Source organism: Castanea sativa, chromosome 12 (genome assembly GCF_040712315.1).
Source record: "Castanea sativa cultivar Marrone di Chiusa Pesio chromosome 12, ASM4071231v1".
Lineage (NCBI taxonomy): Eukaryota > Viridiplantae > Streptophyta > Magnoliopsida > Fagales > Fagaceae > Castanea > Castanea sativa.
This window is the reverse complement of record NC_134024.1, coordinates 25407610-25416817: the sequence shown is the minus strand read 5'-3', so window position 1 is coordinate 25416817 and position 9208 is coordinate 25407610.

Below are 9208 nucleotides of genomic sequence, written 5' to 3'. Positions count from 1 at the left end.
ATGTGGCGCCTTGTAATTGGTTGTATTTTGTGGACTTGGTAGTATGATGTGTCAGCTTGTGATAGGTCGAGAATTTTCCCTCTCTACAGATATGTTAATATGTTTTAAGTGTATAAGACATATTGAACTAGACCGCTGTAAGATTTATTATTCTATTAACGATTGTCAAATGAATAATAAATCTCACGACTTTCATTTACATAAACTCTCAATCATGAGGGAATAGTAAACCCAATCATAAAATGTAGGTTTCTTTAATATATCAAAAATGAGATCTAGACAAACGGTCAATATCTCAGTATGTTGGGCAATCACACATAATGTTGAAGGAACACATATTCTCAAGATAAAATTCATAATCTCTTTATAGAGATATAAAATGTTCCCTTAAGATAAGTTTAATGGATTTAGTTATTTAGAATGTTAGGCCTAACCATTTTAGTAAAGAGTTACAAAAGTACATATTTTATGAAATCTAATTTCATAAAATATATATATATATATATGAATAACTTAAAGGATTAAACCGGGTACTCAAGGATCAAAATGTAATAATCTTCAAAGTAATAGTTATATATTATGACTTTGTATTGCTGTAAATATTTTCATAAAGGGGTTAAATGTTTAATAAAGTCTTAAGAGATAATTTATTAATAAGGCCTATAGTGCAATTATATTTGTGACGGACAAAAAGTTTTAGACAATGAAGTTGACAGGTATTAACCTGATATTTTTGCTCACACAATTAATTTTTAAGAGGTGGGATGCACGATCAACCTTAAATACCCATTATAAGAAAGATATGTAAGAATAAATTGTCATATTTGATAATGTATCCATTTTGATAACTTCATATATATTATGGTTTAATAAGAAATTACATGTCCTTAAAACATTGGTTAGTAGAGAAATAAGTTTCCTAAGTAACTCCATCTTTGATGGACAATTGGAGATTATAGATACAAGGAATTTGGTCCTCTCTCTACCTATAAAAAAGACATTCAGCTACCCTATCAAATACACTGAATAATGAAAGAGAAAAGAGAGTCAAGAGAGAGAAACCAATCCTATAAGAATTAAGTGCCTTTTATACTAACACTTTATTTTAAGAAAAGTTTAGCAATGGATCAAGGTAAGCTTTATAATTAATTTGTGTAGTTGTGAAATTATAATAATTCAAGATCCTAGAATTTATATTATGGTTGTTTATAATCTACCAACATAAAGAAAACATTTACATGTGGTATCTGAGCTTGTTTTTTAAAATTATCATGAATTTTCTCTCGTGCTTGCTCACTTCGATAAGTGTCATACGTTTTATAAACTAATTGGTTTCTTTCGCCAAAAATATAACATGTCAATGAATTTAACTTTGATGTTTTCGGTTACTTTCCCGTATTATTCCTTAACACTGATATAAGTAGCTTTTTCTGCATTATTAATTTATTTAGCACCAAATATAAATCATGAATCAATTTAAGAACACATCATTTTGCTTGTATCTCGTAAGCTGCAAAACAAAATAATGATTAGAATGTTTTTCATGATATAACAATTTTACAAGGACCAAATTATAATGGTCTTTAACCAATTATTTGGTTTCAATAATGGTACATCAGTTCCTCGTAAATTAGTGCTAATATATATAAATGATATTAACATGTTTAATTGGTGCAGCAGAATGTTATACTTGGTCACTTAGTCATTTAAATAGTCCAAACATAGCTTTGGCATATATTGGGTTCTAGTATAAAGCAACATTTAATTGGTGCGGCAGAATTATTATACTTGGTCACTTAGCCATTTAAATAGTCCAAACATAGCTTTGGCATATATTGGGTTCTAGTATAAAGCAACAGTGATACTTTTTTCATTCTATGAGATTATATGTGATTATAATCGTCTATATTAGTATGAATATATCACGGTTAATTTAACGTTCATGCAAAGTCATTAATTTTAATTTGGAGTCTGTATTATGAAACGTATTGCCGTATTGGTAGTCACCAAAATGACCCAATCAGAAAGACGCATAGATAACAAGTCAAATTAACTGAAATTTAACACATATTCCCTAGTGTTAAAAATTAGTGACTTTGCAAATCACAATTTTTTTAATCACAAGAATATTAGGTTGGCCCAAAGATGCACCACCTTCATGTGATTAATAAATTGGAACAGGATAGTTGATGGATATTCATGGTTGAGATTGGAACGGATACCCAAATGTAATAGACCAACTTAATTATGAATATTTTATTAATTAGTCCTATTAGGTGAAAGGGAATCACTATAACTGTTTAATAGTTTACTATAAGAATAGCCCAAAGGTGATCACGGTAATACTATTTATTATTGTTTAAACATGTTTTTCATTATAGTTTATTGTTCCTTAATCGATAACTCTTAGCACTAATGTAGTGAGCATATATTATTACTTTATTTGCAATATCAGTCCATGTTTCACTTCATTCACATGCTTCGTTTATTCCCAAGCTGAATGGAACAAATTTCTCATATTAGAAAGAACAAGTTCAGTTTCACCTCGGTGTACTAGATCTTGATATAACACATGGATCTGAAAAACCATCTGCACTTACTGATACAAGCAATGTGGAAGCAAAGGCTTTGTACAAAGCATGGGAAAAATCAAATAGACTAAGTATTATGTTTATGCGAATGACCATAGCAAACAATATCAAGACAACACTTCCTAAAACTGACAATGAAAAAGAATTTCTTTCAAATGTGGAAGACCGTTTCAAAACAACTAACAAGTCCCTTGCAGGGACATTAATGGCTAAACTTACCACCATGAAATTTGATGGAAAGCATAGAAGCATGCCATTGAAATGACTAATTTGGCTACTCAAATAAAGACTCTAGGGATGAATGTCGATGAGTTTTTTCTCGTTCAATTTATATTGAATTCCTTGCCTCCTCAGTATGGGCCATTTCAAATTTTTTACAACACTATGAAAGATAAGTGGAATTTAAATCAATTGGCCATTATAATTAATCAAGAAGAGGCAAGACTCATCAACTTAAGCAACATTCAATTCATCTCATAAATCAGGAAGTTGAAAGAAAATGGAGGAAGCCTAAAAAAGGCTTGATGCAAGGATCATGCAAAACAAGTGATCCTAATCCAACTGGTCAGCCTCAAAAAAAGGAAAATGATGATTATAAATGTCACTTCTGTAAAAAGTTGGTACATTTTAAGAAAAATTACCTAAAATGTAGGTAATGGTTTGAAAGAAAATGTAAATACTTAATTAAAGGTTATATTTCTGTATGTTTCGAATCAAACCTAACTGAAGTTCCTTCTAATACTTGGTGGCTTGATTCTAGGGCTACTACTCATATTTCAATTTCGACACATAGATTTCTTTTAATCCAAACAATAAATCCAAATGAAAATTTTGTATTGATGGGAAATCAGGTCAAAGCACCAATTGAAGCAATTGGGACTTATCGTTTATTTCTAGATACCAATAAACACATAGATTTGTTTCAAACATTTTATGTTCCTTCTCTTTCTAGAAATTTAGTCTCTTTGCCTAAACTTGATCTTGATAGATAATTCATAAAATTTGGGAATAAAAGTTTTACTTTATTTAAGAATACCTCTTTTGTTGGTTCTGGTATTTTTTCTGATGGTTTGTACAAATTTAACCTTCATGATGAATTTGCTAAAACCCTTCTCACCTTGCATCATTGTATCGGTACTAAATGTAGCCTAACTAGTGAAAATTCCTCAAATTTGTGGCATAAAAGGTTGGGACACATTTCCAGAGAAAGGTTAAAGAGACTAGTAAAAGATGGGATTCTCCCAAACCTAGATTTTACTGATCTCAATGTGTATGTGTGTGTGTGTGAGGATTGTATTAAGGGCAAACAAACCAAACACACTAAGAAAAGTGCCACAAGAAGTATAGAGCTTCTTAAAATTATCCATACAGACATTTGTGGGCCTTTTGATGCTCCATATTTCGGTAAAGAAAAATATTTTATCACCTTTATAGATGATTTTTCACGTTACACTTATATTTATTTATTGCATGAAAAATCTCAAGTAGTGGAAGCCCTTGCAGTGTTCATTACTGAGGTAGAAAGGCAGTTAGAAAGAAAAGTGAAAATCATTAGATTAGATAGAGTTGGTGAATATTATGGAAAGTATAATGAATCAGGGCAATGCCCAGGCCCATTTGCTAAACTCCTTGAAAAGTATGACATTTATGCACACTACACTATACCAAGTACACCACAACAAAATAGTATAGATAAAAGACGCAATCGTACTCTAATGGCTATGTTTAGGAGTATGTTAAGTAATTCCACATTATCTTTATCATTGTGGATGTATGCTTTTAAGACAGCTGTGTATTTATTAAATTGGGTTCCTAGTAAGGCTGTTCCAAAAACTCCTTTTGAACTGTAGACAGGAAGGAAACCAAGTTTAAGACACCTGCATGTTTGGGGTTGTCCAACGGAGGCTAAAATTTATAATCCACTTGAAAAAAAAAAAATTAGACTTTAGAACAATCAGTGGTTACTTTATAGGTTACCCTGAAAAGTCTAAAGGGTATAGGTTCTACTGTCCTACCATAGTACGAGAATTGTGGAAATAGGTAATGCCAGATTCATTGAAAATGGTGAAATCAATGAGAGTGATAATCTACGAAATGTGGATCTTCAAGAAGTTAAGGTACAAGTTCCACTACCTATAACTTCAAATGAAATTGTTGTTCCAACAATTGTTAAACAACAAATTAATGAACCACTACTCCATAATGAGATGCTCACCAATGAACAGTGGTAGAAGAACCACAAGAAATAGAATTAAGAAGATTTCAAAGAGAAAGAAAGTCTGCTATTTTTTATGATTATATGGTTTATCTACATGAATCTAATTTTAATATAGGAACAAGTAAAGATTTGGTTTCATTTTCACAAGTCATAAAAAGTGTTGATTTTATTAAATGGATGGATGCCATGAAAGATGAAATGAAATCAAAGGACCAAAATGAAATCTGGGATCTCATCGAATTACCTGAAGGATACAAGAAAGTTGGTAGTAAGTGGGTCTTTAAGACTAAACGTGACTCTAAGGGCAATATCGAACGATTTAAAGCTAGACTTGTGTCCAAAAGTTTCACTCAGAAAGAAGGCATTGATTACCAAGAAACCTTCTCCCCTATATCCAAGAAGGACTCACTTAGAATCATTTTGGCATTGGTAGCTCATTATGATTTGGAGTTGCTCCAAATGGATGTGAAAACTGCTTTCTTGAATGGGAGTTTAAAAGGGGATGTCTATATGGATCAACCTGAAGGTTTCTCCATTAACGGTAAGGAACACTTTGCTTGCAAACTTAAGAAGTCAATATACGGAATAAAACAAGCTTCCCGACAATGGTATCCTAAGTTTAATAATACCATTACAACTTTTGGATTTAAGGAAAACAATGTTGATCGGTGTATTTATCTGAAAGTTAGTGGGAGTAAGTTTATATTTTTAATTTTGTATGTTGATGATATTTTGCTTGCTAGTAGTGATCTTGGTTTATTGCATAAAACCAAGAAGTTTATCTCTAAGAACTTTGAAATGAAAGATATGGGTGAGGCAACATATGTGATAGGAATAGAAAGCATGGACTGTTAGGGTTGCCTCATAAAGCATATATTGAAAGAGTTCTAGAAAGAATCAATATGGAGAATGTTCTGTTGGGGTTGCCCCAATTCAAAAAGGGGACAAATTCAGCCTTATGCAATACCCACAAAATGAATGGGAACGGAAACAAATGGAAGGAATTCCTTATGCTTCTGCAGTAGGAAGTTTAATGTATGCTCAATCATGCACAAGGCCCGACATCAGCTTTGCGGTTAGTATGCTAGGAAGATACCAAAGCAATCCAGAATTGGATCATTAGAAAGCTGCAAAGAAAGTTATGAGGTACTTGCAAGGCACAAAGAATTATCTACTCACATTTAAGAGATCTGATAATCTTGAGGTCATTAGTTACTCAAATTCAGATTTTTCTGAATGTGTTAATAGTAGAAAATACACTTTTGGTTATTTGTTCATGTTAGCTGGAGGAGTAATATCATGGAAAAGTTCAAAGCAAACTATCACTGCTACATCCACTATGAAAGCTGAATTTGTGGCATGCTTTGATGCCACAATTCATGGATTGTGGTTGCGGAATTTTATCTCAAGACTTGGAATTGTTAACTCTATTTCCAAGTCACTAAGAATTTATTGTGATAATTCTGCAGCTGTATTTTTCTCTAAAAACGATAAGTATTCTAATGGTGTGAAACACATGGAATTGAAATACCTTACGGTTAAGGAAGAAGTTCAGAAACAACGAGTGTCAATAAAACACATAAGCACACAGCTTATGATTGTAGATCCATTGACAAAGGGGTTACCTCCTAAAACATTCAAGGAACATGTTGATCGAATGAGTCTTGAACGTAGAACATTTTGGTTGTTATTTTAATGTTACTTTACGCTTTTGACACTTGGAGATCTTATTAATTGTGTTTCTGATTATTCATGTTTTATTTTATGTACATACATATATAACAATGAATGAATAATAGCAGGAATAGTCTCTAACAAAAGAGGCATTATTGTTGGACCTTTTAAGTCACTTCTCATTGATAGGCTATATTAAGCAGGTTGCTAGTGTTGTAGTACATGGAAGGAACTATGTCGTATAATTGATATGAAACCGTTATGACTCGCATTAGTGGGTTGTTTAATTATAGTATTATGACGACCAATTTAAAGTAAGAGGATACCATTGTGCACCTAATAGTTAATCTTATTAAGTCTTAACATAAGTTATCATATGGGTCAAGTGAGAGAATGTAAGAATAAATTGTCTCATTTGATAATGTATTAATTTGATAACTTCATATATGTTATTGTTTAATAAGAAATTACATGTCTTTAAAATATTGGTTAATGGAGAAGTAAGTTTTCTAAGTAGCTCCAACTTTGATGGGCAAGTGGAGGTTATAGATACAAGGAATTCGGTCCTCTCTTTACCTATAAAAGAGACAATCAGCTACCCCATTAAATACACTGAATAATGAAAGAGAAAAGAGGGTCAAAAGAGAGAAACCAATCCTATAAGAATTAAGTGCCTTTTGACTAAAACTTGATCTTAAGAAAAGTTCAGCAATGGATCAAGGTAAGCTTTATAATTAATTTGTGTAGTTGTGAAATCATGATAATTCAAGATTTTAGAATTTATATTATGGCTGTTTATAATCTAACAACATAAAGAAAACATTTACAAGATAACATAAGTAGAGCTAATTCCAAAAGAAGTCAGGGTGTATTCAGTCAAGAACAACCTTGAAATGGTTAAGTTGGTGTCCTCAGGTTGAGTCCGAGGTAAGGATTACAAATAATTTCTCTATCCTAAGCCAAAAGAAAAATCCTCCACTAATCCAAGTGCTTCTTGGCTTTATATAGTCAGCCAAAATGCATTTGAACTCTACATTTGGAGGGTTAGGATTGGACTTCCCTAATACTTGTCCCATCAAGGCCTTGATGGAATTTTTTTACACTAAGGTATGAGATGTGTGGACACTATTTATAAGTCATTTCTCCATTAATGCGGTCAGCTAAGTGGTTGCAATACATTTAATGCAGAGAGGATGACTGTTTTATCCTTCCTCTTTCCTTTCTTCTTTGCCCAGTGCCAAGCAACCCTTTTTCACCCTCAGTTTGCACCATGATCCCCTTAACTTTGGTTCTCTACTTTCCGAGGATAAGTTGGTGTCCTCAAAACCCTTGTCTGTTGTAGTCATTCTGCTTTTGCGTAAGGTAGCTATTATCTTTCTAAGGACATTCTGCTAATGTTTCCCGAGGTTTACTTCCTTGGTGATGTCCTTAATTACTTTATCTATAGTTTTGGATCCTCTTCCCCTCACAATATTTATATAGTAGTATTAAATATAATTAATGGTAACTTTCGAATTGTCAAGAGTTGACAGATAAGTCCAAAAACTCATTGGAGTTAGAGTTTTATTTGTCTCTTTTGGTCCCACTCCAAGCCACACACTAAAACCCAATTGAACTGGCCCAAAAGGCTAACCCAATTAGATAATTAGTTATTTATTTAATAAGAGTTATTAAATAAAGTAACTGTCAAGTGTAGAAATATACATATGATTAAAAAGAGAAAAATTCAGAGTTTTTTCTTAAGACACTTGGTTATTTTCTTGAACAAATACGTATAAAACTGATTGAGAGACCACACATCTTGGGCACATTATGGAATTGGAGTGAAGATTGAAAGTCTTCCCAAGTTCAATCTTCATTTTGTTTTGAATTTCACTACATCAAGGTACACCTTATTGTTTTTTGTTTCTAAAATTCAGATATTGCGTGTTACCTCACATGATCCGTTTATATTTCGCTGAGTGTTTTTGTATGAAATACAAAACTGTGTTTTCCATGTGTTTTCCCAACAGTTGGGACATTGTTCAGAATATTTATTTAGTCATAAATGCAACATGGCTGGTTGATACAGTAGATTTAGTGCGAAGGAGACAATGGCTTCATTAGGAAACTTCCTCCAACTTTCATTTGGACAAATTACTATTCCTTCTATTAAACAATATCCTAGGCATGGCCTGACAATCCTCAATCGTCTGCCTAAGTTTCAAGCTTTCCCTTCTCCTCGTCTCAGACTTCAGATTTGTACCTTCTTCCAATCGCTTGGTTTGGGCCCAGGCCCTTTTTACTATTGTTCATATGGGCCCTCTCTAGGTCTAATCTACGCCCACAATTCCTTGAGTTCACCCTGGTTCCCACAACTCTGATGATGAGAGAAAAATATAACTTTAAGGAAACACAAAATCCAAACAATTTGATACGAAAATAGCGCATTCAATTTCGATGCTATCTTAATTACTCAACATGATATTAGAAATACTCACCAAAGCTATATTAAAAAAAGACAAAAAAGATTTTCAAAACATAATTTGTTCTCCATTCTTTTAGTTATATCAATAGTTTTTTTTTTTTTGGTGTGAAGTTAGTTATATCAATAACAAAACGTATAGATATAGTTGATCTACATTTTCTTTTCTTTTTTTAAATATAAATTATTATCATTACGTAATTTAGTAAATAAACTAAAAAAATATGAAAAGAAAATATAATTTTCAATCTTAAAGTTCCA